This window comes from Leucoraja erinacea, chromosome 8 (assembly GCF_028641065.1).
Source record: "Leucoraja erinacea ecotype New England chromosome 8, Leri_hhj_1, whole genome shotgun sequence".
NCBI classification, from domain to species: domain Eukaryota; kingdom Metazoa; phylum Chordata; class Chondrichthyes; order Rajiformes; family Rajidae; genus Leucoraja; species Leucoraja erinaceus.
Genome location: NC_073384.1, coordinates 46,244,304 through 46,265,779, shown reverse-complemented (window position 1 = coordinate 46,265,779; position 21,476 = coordinate 46,244,304).

The window sequence follows — 21,476 nt, the reverse complement described above, 5'->3', positions numbered from 1 at the left end:
AAATTGCACTTAAAAGTACAGAAAATTATATAAATTATTTATTTTTCATGCGCAGAAAAATAATATTATCTGTTTTGAAATAGAACTAATAAGATTGAAACTTGATATGGAAGTTAAACACCATTTTATCTGTCACTGTCATTCTAACAGTTCCATTAGACGTCGCCCTTAAGCCGGGTCATTTTCCATGATTTTAGGCACTTGCATTCTTGCCAGTACATCACACTAATTGATCAAAACCTTGCATGAGGCACTGGCATATTTTCCTGCTTTACTTTCTCGATAAAAAGGCAAATGTATAAAATTGACGTTGGATGCATGACCGATAGCAGCTCTTTTGCAAGGAGCACCGTACAGGATTTTGTCAGTAAAGATTCTTTGTAGTTTTAAAATATTGCATAGCTCAAATCATCTTAAAGACCTTTTATTTCAAAGGCTGTCCCACTGAAGCATTAATAATCCAGACTGTACTGTAAGGCCCATACAGTTGTGTCCCTGTCTACCTCTGTCTTGATTTATTCAGGGTGAATGGCAGATTCCTAAGCAGTGTCAAGTTTCAGATCACCATAGAAACAAACTAGGAGGCAGTTTCATTAATCATTTAGAGCACAAGAAGTCTAGGTCAGTCTGATTGCAGCATATAGAGTATCATCCTAGCGCCACATGGGACTCTGTTGATTTGAATGAAAAAAGATTAAGCTGTGCCTGCGACGCCCAGCATCATCAGTTTAAGTTCTCATGTAACAGTGGTCTCTGGAGCCGCATGGATTAAGAGATTGAAGCTACACATTTATTTTGCAGGACTGAGTGAAACATTAGAAGACTGCAGGTGTCTAAGGGGGGAAGAAAGGACAAAGAGCACGTATTGCTTTTTTGTACTTGTTGCTGTTCTTTTGAAACTGGAAACAATAAGTCAACTTTATATCTCCACTGACATTTCCATTCTTTCAAGCCATGAAATGGTACATTTGTCATGATGTTATCAAACTTTACAACTGAATCTGAAATTTCTTTATGGCCTTTTGTGGCAATTACTCAAAACAGAAATGTTTGGTAGTAGATTTAAGACCATACTTAGGTGGTGTACCGTGGCTGTATCTATACATGTGTTTTTCATATTTTATGCAAGATCTCTTTAAAGAACCTAAAATAATCTAAATTAAGGGGAGGGGGTATTATAATTCATTTATTATTACTGGGAAGAATTATGGTTTGTTGGAAAGTGAGATGCAGACAGCTACAAATCAAGCTGACTCCAAAATGCTTGTACACATAGACTGCAAGGTTAGCTCCCAAAGGTGTCTACTTTATTTATGGTTCACTACAAAACTTCAAAGAATCTTTTGGTAACTTCGTCCAGATTATTTTTTTTTATTTTGGGGAAGTAAGATGACCGAACAGGAAAGACAGAATATAATGCCAAAAATGTAAAGAGCAGAAGATTTAGAGTAAAAAAATAACCTTTTATCTTTCATTGACATTTTCTCCATGCTGATTCGGCATAGTGTTCATAACAGACATAACAAATTGCACCAAATCTGAAACCATAATGACGAGATCACTTGGTTTACACAGATTTACACGTCTGTGGAATAAAATAACTGGGTATTAAAATAATGGTGGAATTGTTTTCCAAAAATAGATATATTTATCTTATAGCTGCCAAAAATGTCATTGTTCTCTCTGGGACATACTGTATGACAATAAAACACTCTTGACTCTTGACTATCTCCTTGTGCAGACTACATCTGTCTTTGGTCAATAGATCAATCCAGACCAATGTCATTTTCAAAGAAAATACCAGTGCTGGTTCTCAAACTTTTAGATGATGCACCATAGGTCTGTTTAAAAAAGGTGTGACTATGTCATCCAGTTTATCCTTCATTCCCTTTCAGAGTGTATTCGTCTAAAATTCCAGGGCATAATCTGTGAGGAAGTCTATTTGTGAATGTCTATGGAGATGGGAATTATAGCTAGGACTACAATTATCTCCTTCAATGAACAATATTCTTCATTGAATGAACATTGAAATAGAAGCCGCAAAGGATCTTAAAAAAGTCATCCATTTGCGTCCCTATGGTGGCAGGAACAGTCAAACATGAAGAGCAAGCCTGATTTTGTTTTTGGTTTATCTGCACTGCCTAACTCCTACTATATTGATTACATGGCGAGAAATGGTGGATGTTTCACCGGGCTAAGAGGGCAACGGTTTACACCCCAATGTATTTTTTTAATTGGGTCAGCAGCAGTGAAAATACCCCTAATGCTAGATGGACTCGAAGACTTGAGCTATAGGGAGATGTTGAGCAGGCTAGGACTCTATTCCTTGGAGTGCAGGAGGATGAGGGGTGATCTTATAGAGTTATACAAAGTCATGAGAAGAATAAATCAGGTAGATGCACAGAGTCTCTTGCACAGAGTAGGACAAGAGGACATAGGTTTAAGGTGAGGGAGGATAGATTTAATAGAAATCCGAAGGGTAACCTTTTCACACAAAATACGGTGGGTGTATGGAACAACCTGTCGGAGGAGGTAGTTAAGGCAAGTACTATCGCAATGTTTAAGAAACATTTAGACAGGTACATGGATCGGACAGGTTTAGAGGGATAGGGCCAAACGCAGGCAGGTGGGACTCATGCAGATAGGTCATGTTGGTCAATGTGGGCAGGTTGGGCCGAAGGGCCTTTTTCCACCATGTAACACTATGACTATGACTTTATGACTCTATGGTCTTTGGTTATCGCTTCTTCACACCATTGTCTACAGTTCTGGGGTTAAGCATGAGGTTCACCCATGGTGAAAATGGCAAAGTCAAGGGCGGTCACAATGGCGCAGCGGTAGAGTTGCTGCCTTACAGCGAATGCAGCGCCGGAGACCCGGGTTTGATCCTGACTATGGGTGCTGACTGTACGGAGTTTGTATGTTCTCCCCGTGACCTGCGTGGGTTTTCTCCGAGATCTTCGATTACCTCCCACACTCCAAAGACTTACAGGATTGTAGGTTAATTGGCTTGGTAAATGTAAAATTAGTCCCTAGTGGGTGTAGAATAGTGTTACTGCACGGGGATCGCTGCTCGGCGCAGACCTGGTGGGCCAAAGGGCCTGTTTCCGCGCTGTATCTCTAAACTAAACTAAACCAGAGGGCATAGCTTTAGGGTGAGAGGGGCAAGGTTTAAAGGAGATGTGTGGGGCAAGATGTTTGCACGGAGGGCTGTGAATGTGTGGAAGACGCTGCCCATGGTGGGCGTGGAAGCAGATATGATGGTAGATTTTAAAAGGCTTTTAGGTAGGCACATAGATACGTAGATATGGAGGGACATGGATCATGTGCAGGCGGATGAGATTAGTTTATCGTGGTGTCATGTTCGGCACACACATTGCAGGTTGGAGGGCCTCTACCTACTACTGTTCTATCTTTTATGTTGTGTGCCCTATGATAGAAAGAACCATCTTCTAAAAGGGACACCCAGCATTGTACGGCAGCAATGGCGATAAAGAGAGCATGGTACTAATTTAAAGGCAACTGTATATTAGGTATTTACTGTTTGCTCTTCATTTATTTTTCTTACTGGTAACGTGAGCTTCATGGCCTCAATGTAAATTGTTTATTGCTTTCAATAGGTTTCTCAGTGGGAATCACCTTACTCAAGATATCGGAAGAAGAGAAGGATAAATGCCTGGCAGACAGAGCAAAACAAGATGAGCTTGGCCCACCCTTGATTTGGTACACCTCCTTTAATCAAAGAAATAGAAGCACAGGCCTGATGAAATCAGTCAAATATGTAAAATCAGGCTCAGTGCAGGTAAATTGTGTTAAGGTAGGAACTCACTCAGACTGTTTGCTTTCCCAGCCTTCCCAGAAAAGGAATAGGTGACGTTTCGGGTCAAAATCCTTCTTCAATCTGAAGGGTTCCGACACAAAACAACACCTTTTCCTTTTCGTCAGAGATGCTACCTAACCTGCTGAGTTACTACAGCATTGTGTGTCTAACTTAGGTATAAACCAGCTTCTGCAGTACCTTTCTACTCAGAGATTTGTAGATCCAAGGGACAATTGATTGAGTAGGTGACAAAAATCGCAACTCGTATAAATCCGAATGATTTCTGCCACTGATGAACCAAAACTAGCTGTTGAACGGCTCATCCATTACAATGACTCCAATGCAGATATTAAGAAGTGACGCAAACAGAAACCTTCTTTGAGGTCCAGATCTGGCCAGTCCAAACATTGAAATCACACAGAAACCAATACGGAAGTCCGGAAGACTGCAAAATCTTTTTATGAGACTAAATATATAATTGCTGTTCATTATGTTGTACGTTGGCATGTTAGAAGTGTTTTACTGCAGTCTTGAAATGGGGGAGGCAAAGTGTAATGTATCTTAAAGCATGGAACATGTTCTCTCTATTAACGTGTATGTGCTTATATTGTGATTCCATTGAATGGCATTTGGTGTGCCTGGTTCTCATAGAGTGTAACAATTTCATAAAACAATTAGTTTGCAGCAATCGTTAAAGTCACAATATATAAACAGTAAGTTTGGTGTCTTGTAAATAAAATTTAAAATCCTGTGTTTTCTCAATGCATCCTCAAGACACTGCAGATAGGACCTCTAAATGTAAATCATCTCAATTCAAGGTCATTTGTGCCTATACGTTCAACAACTGTGTGGAAACTATTTTTAAAAAACCTTTAAAACCTTTAAAATCTTGTCCATTTTATGTTCAATGTGGAAAATCCACTGTTAAATTTCAAAGTAATATACCTTTGTGATTATTTATATCCTAACCATCCTTGTCATTTGTGCCAAGTGATAGTCCTATACGTTCAACAACTGTGTGGAAACTATTTTGAAAAAACCTTTAAAACCTTTAAAATCTTGTCCATTTTATGTTCAATGTGGAAAATCCACTGTTAAATTTCAAAGTAATATGACCCTTTGGATTATTTATATCCTAACCATACTTGGATTTGAAGTGCTGTCAAATATATAAATATGCAAATATTTAGATCGTAAAATGAATTGGAAAGTGAACTTTCCATGGGCTCTCTTTTCATTTGCAGACAGAGCTGCTGGAGGAAACCAGCAGGTCAGATAGCATCTGTGGAGTGAAATAGTCAGTGAAAGTTCAGATTGAGACCCTTCATCTTTAAGTCCTGATGTTTTTCAATAAAAACATTGACCATCTATTTCCCTCCACAGATGCCATCTGACATCTCACCCCCCGTGAGTTTCTCCAGCTGCTCTCCTTGGTTTGCCACATATTCGAGCATATGCAGTCTCTTGTGTGGCTACCGATTCTCAAATCAAAGTCAGGATACAAAAACAAGCCTCAATGCTTTCTGGAATCTATTGATATTTTAGGTCTGTGGCTTGCCACAGAAAGTCGTGGAGGCTAAGTCAATTGATATTTTTAAGGTGGAGATTGACATATTCTTGATTAGTACGAGCGTCCGGGGTTATGGGGAGAAGCCAAGAGAATGGGATTGAGAGGGAAAGATAGATCAGCCATAATTGAATGGAGGAGCAGACTTCATAGGCCAAATGGCCTGATTCTGCTCCTATAATTGATGAACATATGACATTTTACAAAGCTGCAGTAAATGACATGGCCTGGAATTTTGTCATAATTTTTAGAAAGGTGTCAATTGATCTCGCTTTTCAAATTGACATGTTAAAAATTTAGAACAGTGGGTACTCCATTGAATAAATGCATTTCCACTTCAATTGACTAATTATCTACAGTGGCATAATCTCAGTGCTAAGTATGTGAAAATACAATATTACCAGTTTTGGGGGGGAAAATAACACAAATTGTTGGATCATAATTCAATTAAATTTAAAAAAAAAATCCATTTAACCATGCATTAATTTTAATACGTATCATTCCATTAAAACTGTTTCATGTACCACATAGAAAAATCATAATCATTTCCATGAAGCAACATTTATTATATACATATTATTTCAGGATATATATCTGACACACAAAGTATATCATTAAAGGGATTTTGAAAATGTTATTTGATTTACTAATGACAGATAACCACTTAATTTTCCTGCTGTCGACAATTCAGGAAGTAGCAATATTTAATTCTACAAGAAGGTCAGGTAGGGAAAGCTCAATAAACATGGTGAAACTGATGGGATGTTTACTTCAAGCCAAGGAATATTGTGGGTAAAGTGTATGACTTTAGAACCTGGATCAGTGCTATGATGTTGTGGCCATTAGGGAAACTTGGTTGCAAGAGGAACAAAATCGGCAGGTCAATGTTCAGGGCTTCAATGTTCCAGATTTTACAAAGAGGGAGGTTAAGGAGTTGAAGGAGTTGCTTTACTAAGGGAATATGTCACAGCAGCACTCAGAGAGGACACACTGATGGGTTCATCCACTGAGGCAATATGGGTGAGCTCAAAAATAAGAAAGGTGCCATTATTCTAATGGGTTTATCCAACAGACCTCCCTACAGATATGTAGACAGATTACAGAAAGATGTAAAAGCAACAGGATTGTCGCAGTGGACAACTTTAACTTCCTCAGTATTGACTGGGACTTCCTTAATGCAAAAGGCTAATATTTCAATGGTTTAGTGGTTCTTTATTATCACATGTACTGAGGTACAATTACATTTTTTGCATGCAGTTCATTAAATCATTAGTATACATAAGAACAATCTGAGGTTAAGTACAAAGTGTAAAGAAATAGTCCACTGAGACCAACTACAAGAGTCGCCAGATTTCTGTGCAATTTTAAATGTCCAAAATTGCTTTTGAAGTGCAGCTGGCTGTAAAGGTCTGTTGCCCTGGTGGCATTGTAGTCGACCTCCCACTACTGTCCACTGCTCTGTGCCACTGCAGGCCGTGGCCTGTCCATGCATTTTGTTAGATGCATCCAAGAGGGTTTCTTGAAACAGTATGTGAATATGTGAATAGTCCAACTCGAGGAGTGTCCATACCCTTGTATTGGTGACTGTTTTTTCAGTGGAAGAGCATTTTGGGAAAAATGATCGCAACTCTATAAACTTTAAGAGAATTATGAATGAGGATAAGTCTGGACCTTGGTGGAAAATACTAAATTGCGGTAAGGCAAATCACAAATTATTAGGTAGGAGCTAGGGAGATTAAAATAGGGACAGCTGCTATTGGGTAAGTCGACATCAGACATGTGGGAGTCATTTAAAGACTAGCTGATCAGAGTTCCGGGCCAGCATGTTCCAGGAAGGAGGATGGATATGGATGGTAAGATAAGTGAACCGTGGATGATCAGAAAGGTTGCAAATTTATTCAAAAGGTAAATTAAGTTATGGGACCTCTGGGACCTCTCCTGTGGCTAGAGAGAGTACAAAGGTCTTCAACAAGCCCAATAATCTCCTCTCTTGCCTCTCACAAAAACTTGTGTTAGATCTGATTAGGCCCAGAGGACTAGTATGATTGATATATTCATTGTGAGCCAAAGGACCTGTTCCCGTGCTGCTCGATTCTACTGCTCTTGAAACTTCTTAATTTTACGCCAATCGCCTGAAAAAATAGGAGTGTTCCGAGAGAGTGCCGAACACTATTACCCAGTTCTGCAGTGCTTTAGCGAGAGGCCAGAATTTCTTCAGTGTGATTTACATCTCAGCTCCACTAATAAAAACTTCACATCCACAATTAAGAAACAGAAATAGGAGCTCTGCAATTCAATAAGTTCACCAGCATCCTGTAACAAATTCCACAGCCACCACCCCATCCTCTCCTCTCCTTACCCATAACATTAAAGGTCAATGTAACATTTGCATCGCCATCCACTTGTTGTACTTGCATGTAAAGTTACCGTGTTTCATTTCATAACCATCCAAATCCCTATCAGCAACAATATTTAACTATATTTGAAATAGAATTTTGTTTTCCTACTCTTTCTAACAAAGTGGATAAAATTAAATGTTCTCACATTGCACTTTTTGCCTTCCAGTCCATTCAGGTAACCTGTCTATTTTACTTTGGAGTCACGTGAGTGACTACGTGAAGAACCACGCCAGGACGCATGCGTGTCATATCGCTACACGCATTGCAACGAGTCACAGCAGGGGGAACTTAGCGGCAGAATTTAAAAGCCGGGAACAGCAGGTAAGGAGACTCTGCGTTCTTTCCACTTACTTTATCACAGGTGGAGGCATGGACAGATCCAGGAAAAACAAGAAGGCTGTGAAAAAGCTAGCGAGGGAGAACCGCACAGTTGCGGGCAGCTAGCAGCGGCCAACGGCACACCAATCTCCCATAATGGGAACAGCTGTGCCCGACTTCGCTCCCTGCACCAGCCAAATCAACACCACGACCGGGCGGTAAAGCGAAGCAAAAAACTGACAGAGTCGTTGACTCCGATGAGTCCGACTTTGAACAGTCGCGAGCGGCCAGTGCCCGTGAGCATTGGGGCTGGTTGGAGCGGCTTGAGGAGCAGCCGCGAGCGGCCAGTGCTCGAAGCATTGGAGCCGGTTGGAGCGGCTGTTGGAGCAAATACTCCAAAGTGGCAGGAGATGGAGACTAGTCACAGTGGGCAACTAGTAAGTCCTACAGCAGTACCTCTTGTAGGGCTGCACAGTGCTTCTCCCTCATCAGAGCGGAGTGCGGGGGGTCAATTCTGGGCTGACCCTGAAGAGGGGTGTGCAGAACATACTCCTAATGTGCATGGGGTCCAAGAAAACCTATTGGATATGGTGTCCCAGTTCATTCAACCTGACCAAACTGGCCAAAACCTGGAAACTAAAATAGCTGCAAGTATCAACTACATGTCATTCAATCAGCTACAAGGACAGGCATTATTGGACACCACAGCAAGACACTTACCACCAGGGAACTGCAAATCACTGAATGTTCCCAGTGTCAACCAGTGTATTTGGAAACATGTCGGAGCATCAATCAGAGCCAGGGACTTGAAACTACAGAAAGTTCTGAAAGTCCCAACAACGGGAATTACGGCTTTCGCCCGCACAATAAATGAAAAAGACATGACACAAGATCACCAGGATGCACTGACTTTATTTTGCAACTCCCAAGGCGAGTTAAATAGTATTAGGAAGAGTGCTATCCAACCGGCTTTAGACCCCAAATTTGCAGGCCTGTGCAAACCTGGAACCTCCAAACCACCAATATTGCTATTTGGAGGTGACTTATCCAAACGGGTCAAATAACTTGACGAAGAGGCTAAAACCCTGGGGCTCATTAAAGCAACGTCTAAAAACTACTTCAGCCAGAAACAGCACCCCCTACGCACCCACCAGTCGGACAAGACAAACTGGTGAAACCTCGAAGGACAGGTACACTCTACATTGGTCTTTTTTAGGCCATGGCCCAGACCGGCCTTCCTGGAAAATGCTCAAACCCCCAACACCGACCCAACTACAGACCCAGACACCAGCGCCTCAACGTCCACGGAGGATACCGAAAAAGCAATAAACCTACCATTGGTAACCATGGAGGTAGGTGGGTCTGGTTCCTTACGAATTGAAGGGAGTGTGGAGGTTGGTGGGAGATTACACTTCTATCTGGATGCATGGAATAAGTTAACTACCGACACTTATATTTTAAGCAGTATCCAGGGTTATACCATAGAATTTATACAAAAACATAACCCTCCAGTTCAGCATGTACCGAACCGAATGTTCGTGCTTACAGGCAAAGAAAAATCAGAAGCACACGCTGAACTACAGCGGCCATATAAAAAAGGAGTAATTGAGAAAACCCAACACGAATCACGGGAATTTGTGTCCAAGATCTCTATCAAAAGCAAGAAAGATGGTGGTTGCCGCATCATCATAGATTTGACTAATTTGAATACTTTCGTACAATATATTCATTTCAAGATGAAAACCTTTGTTACTGCTAAGCAATTGATTTCCAAAGGTTACTACATAGCAAGCATTGATTTAAAAGATGCTTACTATACAGTACCCATAAGAGGTGACCACAGATGTTATTTAAAAATCAACTGGATGGGTCAGTTCTGGCAGTACAGGGCACTACCTTATGATCTAACATCAGCCCCCAGGCTGTTCACTAAAATTTTGAAACCAGCCCTAGCGTTTCTGCGGGAAAAAAAAACATGGTAATGGCATATCTAGATGACATACGTATTGTGGGCAAAACTTTGGAATTGGCTACACAAATGGTAACAGCCACAAAACAATTATTTTAAAAACTGGGGTTTATCATCCATCCAGTTAAATCTAAATTAACGCCTTCAACCACAATGGATTATCTGGGATTCACCATTAACTCAGTTCACATGTCAGTGACTTTGCCGAAAGAAAAGGTTACAGCCTTAATAGAGGCTTACAGCAAAATAATTGACATCACTAAACCATCCATCAGACTGGTATCAAGAATAATTGGCAAAATAGTGGCTGCGTTTCCAGCCACACAATTTACATTATCAAAATTTACAGAGGGCTAAAATACGAGCACTCAAAATCAATGGTGGTCATTTTGACAGACCAATGAAGCTACCAACAGAGGTAATTAATTTTAGTTAATGGAACTAAAATGGTGGAAAAATAACATTAGGCATTGTTCCAATCCAATCATTATCAGCAACCCGTCTATGGTACTACAAACTGATGCCAGTGCACTTGGTTGGGGTGCTACCAATTCCATCACCAGCTGTGGAGGGAGATGGAATGCACAGGAGGCATCATTATTACAAACACTGGGCATAAACTACCTGGAAATGTTAAGTGCATTCCATGGCCTTAAGTCATATTGTTCTGGGCTCTATCACCAGCATGTTAGACTACAAATTGACAACACCACCATGGTAGCATACATCAACCATATGGGTGGAAACAAATGGACATCATGTGAAAATCTGGCCAACACAATTTGGCAATGGTGTATCCAGAGAGATATTTGGATATCAGCTACCTACTTACCAGGTAAACTAAATTTAGTGGCAGACACCAGGTCACGCAAATTCAATGAAAACACCAAATGGATGTTGGATAAAATGTATTTGCTGAAATTACAGCACAGTATGGAACACCAGATATCGATCTATACGCATCCAGGCTCAATCACCAGTTATGGAGCTATGTTTCATGGGAACCAGACCCTGGGGCAACGGCAACAGATGCATTTTCGCTGCATTGGGGGGAAATTGTTTATTTATGCATTCCCTCCTTTCTGCCTCATCAGTCGGGTATTAAGGAAAATACAGCAAGACTCTGCGTCTGGTATTTTGATAGTACCCGATTGGCCTACTCAACCATGGTTCCCGGTGATACTCGACATGGTATTAGAACCTTGCATCATCATCCATCATAGACCTAATTTACTGGTTCATCCCGTAACAAGGGAAAGTCACCCATGTCATAATTATATAAACCTATTAATTTGTAGAGTTTGAAAGCACCTGAACTACACCTGGGACTGACGGACCGAACAGTGGATATTATTTCAGCGGCCCACAGACAGTCCACCAAAAAACAGTACTTGGTGTACATCAAGAAATGGGAAATGTACTGTCACAACAATAACATCACCGTCAGATCTATGAACATCCCGTCTGTTCTGGAATTACGATGAGGGGCTCAGTTATAGTGCCATCAACTGCGCCAGAAGTGCTCTGTCAACATACCTGTGGCAAGGAACAGAGCAGCATTCTGTTGGGACACACCCCCTGGTAACTAAACTCATGAGGGGCATTTTTAATGTTAATCCCCCAAGAACCAGGTACTCCCAAATGTGGGATGTGAGCATTGTACTGACCATGTTAAGAAACTGGTCTCCAGCTACAGCTCTGTCCCTACAGAAACTGACTATGAAAACAGTCATGCTGATGGCCTTGGTCACGGCACAAAGGGTCCAGTTGCTACAGAAACTAAGGCTGGACAACATGACTACTTCATCTGGAAATTTAACTTTTCACATCAATGAATTAGTCAAACAGAACAGACAGAGGTCAGCAGGCCTAAAAATAGAATTCAGAACCTGCCCGACAGATGATCGACTCTGTATTGTAACATACTTGCTATTATATATGGAGTATACTAAGATCATCAGAGGCAAAGAAATGGCAGTTTTAATCAGCTACAAACAGCCACGCAATAAAGTGACAGTCCAGACCATCTCGAGATGGCTAAAACAGGTCCTAATAAAGGCTGGAGTAGACACTAACATTTTTAAATCTCACTCCACCAGGGCTGCAGCTACATTGGCAGCTATGAAGTTGGATGTTCCTATGGACCAAATCCTCAAGACAGCAGGATGGTCAACGGAGAAAACTTTCCAACGATTTTATAACAAACCAGTAATTGAATGGAACATTTGCAGAAACAATTTTAAATTCTGTAATATAATTTTACCCCATAAATAGGGGCTATAATTTGGTGTTAATAAATTTATCGTTGTTTTTTCAATATCGTATTGATGTCTAATGATGTTAACACTATTCTCCCCATAATCAAGGCAGATGTGATGCATGGACTCGTTTCCACGGCATGGAATCACAGAGCTTTAAAATCTTCACGTAGGCACTCACGTGACTCCGAAGTAAAATAGTAAGATTAAACTTACCCGTTCGAAGTTTGATCGTTATTTTATGAGGAGTAACGTTGAGGGAATACGTGCCCTCCGCTCCCACCCTTGATTATATACTCAACTGGTATCTTCTTCTCTAATCTTATTATGTTTAGTCATTACAGTTACCTGTGATTTCACACCGCTGCTTTGAAGAATGACATGCATGCGTCCTGGTGGGGTTCTTCACGTATTCCCTCAACGTTACTCCTCATAAAATAACGATCAAACTTCAAACTGGTAAGTTCTCGTTTAATCTTACTATTTATCTTTACAGACACTCTGCCGGCTCCTCACAGTTTTCTTTGCCATGTAACTTTGTATCATCAACAAATTTGGATGCATTCCACTTCTTCCTTTCATCCAAGTCATTAATACAGATGGTAGTAACTGAACCCACAGCACTGATTGGTAGAGCATGCCAACTGCTATTGACTTCCAGAGAGAAGTAAACAGTAGGTCCTAGGAATATTCATTGATGAATTCATTTATACAAACATTGATGTCAAACTGAAGCAAAGTTGACGCAATCATGAAACAAACTTCTTTGTAACTTTTTAATGTGTACATTTCAAGCTGAACCTATTAACAGTATACCGTGGGACAAGAAGGAATAAAGAAATACTTCAAAGTACACAAATTGCTGGAGTAATTCTGCAGATCAGGTAGTATCACTGGAGAACAGGGATGGGCAATGTTTCGGGTCAAGACCCTTCTTCAGAATACTTCTCTCAAATTAATCCACAGCTCACTTTAACAATATTATTATTACATTTGGTTAGATAATTATAAATCTTCTAGGGTTACATAAATCTTCTAGAACCATCCTACAAACAACTAGAGAGCAGTTGTTGAGAAAGTAGTTTGTTGAGTTGTTGAGCTGTTGAGGGTGGCATGATGGTGTAGCGGTAGAGTTGCTGCCTTACTGCGCTTTCAGAGCCAGAGACCCGGGTTCCAGCCCGACTACGGACGCAGTCTGTATGGAGTTTGTATGTTCTCCCTATAACCTTGTGGCTTTTCTCTGAGATCTTCAGTTTCCTGCCACGCTCCAAAGATGTACAGATTTGTAGGTTAATTGGCTTGGTATAAATATTAAAATAAATTGTCTCAAATGTGCATGGGGTAGTATTAATGTGCGGGGATTGCTGGTCGGTGCGGAGGCGGTGGGCCGAAGGGCCTGTTTCTGTACTGTATCTCTGAACTAAACTAAACTAAATCAGCTGGAATTGATTAGGTTAGGTTTAGTTTTGTTTATTATTGTCATGTATGCCAAGACACAGTGACACATGGTTGACATTGCATTCAGTGGATACTGTGAGATTTTTCACTTTATAAAAACATTTTTATGAAAACTGTGCATTTGGTGGATATTGGTAGAGAAATAGGGCAGCAGGTTGGTGCAACGGTACAGTTGCTTGCCTTACAGCGCCAGAGACCTGGGTTCCCCCCTGACTACGGATGGTATCTGTAGGGGTTTTTACCTTCTTCCCCTCCCCACTGCGGCCTAACATCGTGGAGTTGGCGGCCTTTTCGGGAGACCGGCAGGCGTTCCAAGCTGCAGGAATCTGCGGGACTTTAAGCTCCAAACGTGGGGCCTGTGGACTTTAACATTGTGAAGCCCGCAGTCTCTGGTAAGAAGAGGCCTACTCGGGGCACCATGCGTTTCAACCGTCCCAGTGAGGGAGTTTCGATCACATCAATCATCGGCTGTGGGGACTTTGATTGCCCCAACTGCGGATGGTTCAATTGCCCCGACCACGGGAGAACAAAGAGGAAGAAGATTGAACTTTATTGCCTTCCACCACAGTGAGGAATGTGGAATCGACTGTGGTGGATGTTTATGTTAACTTTTACGTGGCTGTTTGTCTTGTTGCTTTTCACTTAGTATGGCTGTATGGTAACTCAAATTTAATTGTACCTTAATTGGTACATGTGGCAATAAACTGACCTTGAACCTTGAAACCTTAACCTGCATTGGTTTTCGCCACATGGTCCGGTTTCCTCCCACTCTCCAAAGACGTACAGGTCTGTAGGTTAATTGGCTTAGGTAAATTGTAAATAGTCCAGTGTGTAGGAAAGTGCTAGCTAGCATACAGGGTGATCGCTGGTTGGCGTGGACTTGGTGGCTTGTAGGGCCTATATCTGTGCTGTATCTCTAAACTAAAAATAAGTAATTCAATTGGGGAAGCCACATTAGTAAAAATGAAGATGAAATCATGAGGTGTATAAAAGTTCTAGATCAGTTTATGGAATGGGAAAAGGTTAATTATTAATTTGTGCTGAAGGTCTGATTAGGGTTAAGTGGTCTTTATATGTTACAATCCTCTGAAAATGTTTCAGACTTAGATCAATCCTAATTCAATATATGTTTTTAAAAAAATTAATGTAAATGACCAATTCCAATAATTAAAAAAATGAAAACAAAGTTTAGAAAAAATATAGAGCCCCACGACATACAAAAAAACAGCAGGAAAATGATCCAGACTTGTTTGCAGAAGGTAAGGATGGGATTGTTTTTTTAATGTGAGCAAAACTAGCTGTTATTGCACGAGGGAATGGAAAATCCTATACTTCAACAGAAGAGAACCAAGAAATTGAGAAGCAAAGGGGATGTACAATATTAGAGACCCCCAATGAGCCATAAAATAAAAATTGTAAAGGTTTCTATAGCTATGCAAAAGCAAAAAAAAAAAACATTTGATATTGTCTGTTACTGATATACTGAGGTGGGAGAAATTGGGAAATAGCAGATTAATTGAACAAGCTATTGTCTTTGCCGAAGAAATATACAGAGAACCTTCTGAAAATGATTGAGGACTAGGTAGAAAGGATAAGGAGTTGAATGAAATTGACATTTGTAATAAATTATACTGGAGAAATTAATGGGTCCACCACTTAGAAAGGGGATGCACCAGTTGTCATTTTCCACAGTCCCAGTGACTCTACAACAGATCTCACAGATTAGCAAATGTGATCCCATTGTTTAAGGAAATATGAAGATAAAAAATAGAGGAACCACAGACCTGTTAGCCTGCATCAATAATGACAAAAATGTCATAATCTATTATCGTTGACCTGAAATATTGAACTCTGCTTCGCAATCCATGCTACATGACCTGCTGGGCATTTCTAACATGTCCTGTTTTTATTCTTGGCAACAGATATGCAAGAAACAGGTCTAATTGCCTTAGTTTCTCCCTTTTGCCTTTATTAGAATGCTTATAGCCCTCAAAGACATAGGTCTCTCACTTTGACTCATGCAAGTAAGTTAGTAGTAAACAAATGGGTGGATGATGCACAGCTTAAAGGATCCTCAGGAGGTGCAGTTTTAAAATGCAACTTTATTATTAAAAAAAGCCAGGACCATCAATTTTGCTCCATTAAACACTGAAAACGATGAGGAAATTCAACCTCAGACGCGTAAAATTTTGCAGTGTGTAGCTCAGTTCAAGAATGTTGCATGCCATAGGGGCATAATAAAAATCAGTTTCAAAAAGCCCAAAATACCCTACCAAGGAAACTAATTTTCATTGGGGAATATTAGTTGCTATTTGTACTTCCTTCATAACTCTTAAGACCTGTGCTGCCATATGGAGGCGACTTATAAAATGTTAAAAAGTCAGTCAACTCTCATAATTTTCCAAAATCACATTTCAGTGGACACTCAATAATCCTGCAATAAATTTAGAAAATGAACAACCAGAATTCTTCTAAAAAACAAGTGGCAGTTAACTGTTAATTAAAAGAGATTGTTTTTATGATTCTAAAACGAAAAAACCTTGGCCACTTGACAAAAAGAATAGGGGTTTGAATCTATAACATGCTATGGGCAATTACTTAATTGGTGATTAAAAATTAGCATCCACCCCACTCAACAAAATATTACAGCTCGTTAAAATGTTTTTTTGAATTAATGTCAGATGATCTGAAATGTTGTTACAACTAAACAAGTGAACAATATTAATAACTTTATAGCAACTAAGGTTACGTTTGATATATAAAAATTATCAGAGGGCAAGTAAAAAATCATTAATGTATGGGGAAACAGAATTTTCTTTTAACTCCTGAAAGCAGACAATGAAACTAAATTTGTACCTGAAACATATTTGGTTACCTGGTACTTGTCATGGATCTCAAAAGGAAGGAAAAGTCAGAATGAAATACAGTCAAGTCTTGTTATTATGGATACAGGGACTAATAAAATAGTCATATTGATTAGTAATTTTATGGGGTGCAGAGGTTCTTTATGGGCTATGCTTGAAGTTGAACTGAGGGAAATGTCTATTTATTGTGATAAGACCTTGCCTATGCTGGTTGGTAATAGCAAGGTTTCTTTCCACGGGAAAATGCATAAGGGTAAAAAATTGTTGGTAAGAGCTCAAGACTGGTAGATCTTTTCCTGACACATGCTGATGCTAAGCTTGCACTGGATGAACTATACACTTCTACCAAGTACCCCGAGGCCTTGTTCATAATAGCCAGGGACTTCAACCAGGCAAACCTTAAGAGTGTGCTACCAAATTCTATCAGTACTTCTCCCGTCCCACTGGAGGCCCTAAATACCCACAACCTCTGCTACATAACTATCAAAGTTGACTCAAAATGTTGGAGTAACTCAACAAGTCAGACAGCATCCCTGGAGAACATAGATAAAAGACATTTCCATCAAGACTAAAGCAGGAACATCCGGTACAGAAAATCATACATTGCTGGTCTGAGGAAACAAATGAGATCCTTCATGTTTGCTTTGAGTTGGTGAACTGGTCATAATGATGCAAATAGTTTTTGAGGATTCGAATCAATAAGGAAGATGAATACATCAACCAGATATGATTGAGCATTGAAACAAAACACTGATGTGCCTTTTCAAGCCCCCAAAGCTCCCGAGGGCATGGTAATCTCAGTCACTGAGGCTGATGTCAGAAGCACCTTCATGAGGGTGAACTTTTGGAAAGAGTCTGGAACCGATGGTGTCCCTGACCACATTCGCAAATGGGATTCTTGCAGATATCCTCAACCTCCCATTACTTAGGTCCAAGGGTCCCATCCCCTCTCTTGAACATCAGCAACCAAGAAGATTAAAGTGCGATGCTTCAGTGACTACAGACCAGTGGTACGAACGTCCATGGTGTTGAAATACATTGAGAAGTTGGTTATTGCACATAACAAGCTCCACCTTAGCAAGACGCTTGGCCCATTACAATTTGCCCCCTGCCACAATAGATCAAGAGGAGAAGCAATCTCACTGGCTCTCCTCTCTTCACTGGACCATTGGGACAAAAATAACACATGCATCAGGTTGTTGTTCATCAACCATAAATCACCGTTCAACACCATCATCTTGCTATCAAGTTCGGAGAACTGAGTCTCTGCGCATCCCTATGCAACTAGTTCCTCAACTTCCTCATCAACAGAACACAATCAGTAAAGGGCCTGTCCCACTTACGTGTCCTTGGCACACAAATTACACGGCCTCATGGTCGCGTTGAGCCGCAATGGTCCTGCAAAGGTCGGGTGCGATTACATGCGTACGCTCAGCCGTCTGGAGCGCGTGACGGCATTTGAAGATGGACACAAAGCTGGAGTAACTCAACGGGACTGGCAGCATCTCTGGAGAGAAGGAATAGGTGACATTTCGTGTCGAGACTCTTCTTCAGTCTGAAAAGAAGGGTCTTGACCTGAAACGTCACCCATTGCTTCTCTCCAGAGATGCTGCCGGTCCCGCTGAGTTACTCCTGCATTGTGTGTCTATCTTCAATTTTCTTGGCCCCGCTCTGGGAGTAGAAGTGGGGGCGGATCCGGACCGCAACGGCCGTGAGCCCCAGGCCGAGTTCGGCGATTGTTTGCCTGCTTCTGCTGCTGTTGAAGTTGAGACGTTGCATCGCGCCAGGGTCTTGGGCCTGTCCCTCTTTCGACGTCAGTCCGCGACAGGCCATTGGCGCGCAAAGATTTCTTTCACTACAAAAATTTCGGAGCCTGGCTTCATTAACAGGTCGGTGGTGGAGAGAGTCAACAATTTCAGTGTTCTGGGTGTGCATATCTCCGAAGATCTGTCCTGGACCCAGAACTTTGAGACAATCGTAAAGGAAGCCCATCAACGCCTTCACTTCCTGAGAAGGTTGATGAGATTTGGTATGCCAAAGAATACTCTAATCATCATCTCCTGGTGTGCAGTTGAGAGCAGATTGAGTGGTTACACCACTGCCTGTTTGGCAAGACAAAAGCCCAGGAACAAAGGAGATTCCAAAAGATAGTGAACATTGCCTAGCCAGTCCATCACAGGTACTGGCCTCCCCACCATCAAAGAAATCAATAGAAGGTTCTGCCTCAAAAAGCAGAGAATATCATCAAGGGCCCACACCATCCCGGCCACGCTCTCATTTCACTTCTACCATCGGAAGAATGTAAAGGAGTCTGAAAACCGTGACCTCCAGGTTCAGGAACTATTTATTCCAGACAACAATTGGGCACGAACACTAATGTAACACTAACTAAACTATGAACTGTCTTGGTTACATTGAGGACTTTGAGCTTTTTGCACTATTATTGTGGGTTTTTTTTTGTTTATTATGTTATCTATGAGTACTGTGTTTACAGGCATGTTATGCTGCTGCAAATAAAAAATGCATTGTTCTGTTTTCAGCACACATGACAATTAAACACTCCTGACTGTCAACTGCAAAAATGAGACATTTATTAAAACAATGACAAAAAACAACAAAAAGACAGAACCCAATTAACGTACAAACCTGCACATCTTTTATATGTAGGAGGAAACCGGAGCACCCGAAGAAAACCCACGTGGTCACAGGAGAATGTGCAATCTCCGTACAGACAGCATCTGTAGTCAGGACTGGTGCTGTAAAGCAGCAACAATACTACTGTGCCACTGGGCGTAATTGCTGAAGGCCCTGTTTCCATGCTGTACTTTTCAATCAATCAACTTCTCATCTCTGTGCATGCACAAAATTTGTTGAAGGTAGTGCTATTGTTCATGAGGAGATTGAAGCTTGAATGATTTTGGAATAGGAATAGGTGACCTTTTGGGTCAAGACCCTTCTTCAGACTGTGATTCAGGGGAGAGGGAAATGAGAGATATGAAAAAGTACATAGAACAAATGAATGAGAGATATGCAAATCAAAGTCAGCAACGATGATCATGGAAATTTGGTCCATTGCTGGCTGTGGGGAAGGTGATACGAGTGGTACAAACAGAGAAATTCAGCAAGACAACAATGAAACTAGGGTGGGTGAAATTAATGAAATAGTAAAATAATAGACTAGGGTGGGGGAGAGATGGAGAGAGAGGGTATGCAAGGGTTAATTGAGGTTAGAGGAATCAAAGATAGATATTCATACCGCTGGGTTGTAAGCTCCCAAACAAAATATGAAGTGCTGTTCCTCCAATTTGCGTTTGGCATCACTCTGACAGTAGAGGAGGCTCAGGACAGAAAGCACAGTATTGGAATGGGAAGGGGAGTTAAAGTGTTTGTCAACTGTGAGATTGCGTAAGCCAAGGCAGACTGAGCGAAGGCGTTCTGTCAAACGATCGCCCAGTCTGCACTTGTTCTCGGCGATATACAGGAGTCCAGAGCTAGAATAGCGGATACAATAGATGAGGTTGGAGGAGATTCTCATGGCCTGACCGCTGGGTTATTCCAGCACTTTGGGGTTTTTTTTTGCCTATTTGAAGAGCTTTCTGTGAACTATACAAGCAATGTGGCTCACTATCGGAGGTTGTTGTGTGTAACTAGCGTCTCATTGCTGGAGTTTTAGCCTGAGGGAGGCCACATCCTGTGCCAGTGGAATCTGGAGGATTTTTTTTGGTGTTGGCAGTACCGTGAGGTACACCATGTCCCCAGAGCAGATTGGTGGTGGGGCAATATACCAATAGTGTATTTTTATTTTATTTTTAATTCATTTGACAATTGCTATCCATCTTCTTTGCTAAAATTAGCAAGCTGCTGACATTATACATCTTAAACTCTTACATTGCTTGTATTGTGCCTTCTTCTGTCCGTTGTTTGCTGGCACTTTCAAGAAAAATAACGACTGAAATACCAAATCAAAGGCTTCCCCTTAATATCACTTCCAAGAGGACGATGTTAAGTATTTGTGGACCTTTTAGATTGAATTTGTGAACATGTTTAGCTAAAATACAATTTCATAGCAGCAAACAGCTTTAATTTGAGTTGCATCCCTCATTAGAGATAACTTTCAGGAAGTGACGTAGAGAGAAAGAAAATAAAACAATATTTTCCCCTTCAGAGATGAAACAAAACAATGGTCCAGGCTTTTGTCATGGCAAGACTATCACCAATTGCATTAACAATGGGCCAATTTGACAGCAATTTTTGGCATCTGTAAGTGGAGTTAAGCAAAGAAATCCAGAAATTGCTGTCATAGATACACTACTCCTCCACAGGGTGCCGTATCCTTGCCAAGAGACACGACATTGCAATCACTTGAACTGTGTTATTTCCTCACTTACCGAATCGTGAAAGGCCTGGATAGAGAGGATGTGGCAAATATGTTTTCACTAGTGGGAGAGTCTGGGACCAGAGGCCAGAGCCTTAGAATAAAAGGATGTACCTTTAGAAAAGACATGAGATGGAATTTCTTTAGTCAGACATGGATGAATCTGTGGAATTCATTGTCACGGAAGGCTGTGGAGGGCAAGTCAATGGATTTTTTTAAGGCGGAGATTGATAGATTCTTGATTAGTACGGGTGTCAGAGGTTATGGGGAGAAGGCAGGAGAATGGGGTTGAGAGGGAATGATAGATCAGCCATGATTGAATGCTGGAGTAGACTTGATGGGCTGAATGGCCTAACTCGGCTCCTACAACTTATGAACTTATGAACCGCTGCTGTGTGTTTTGGAATGAGCACATTCATAAGAACACAATAAATAGATGATAATTACT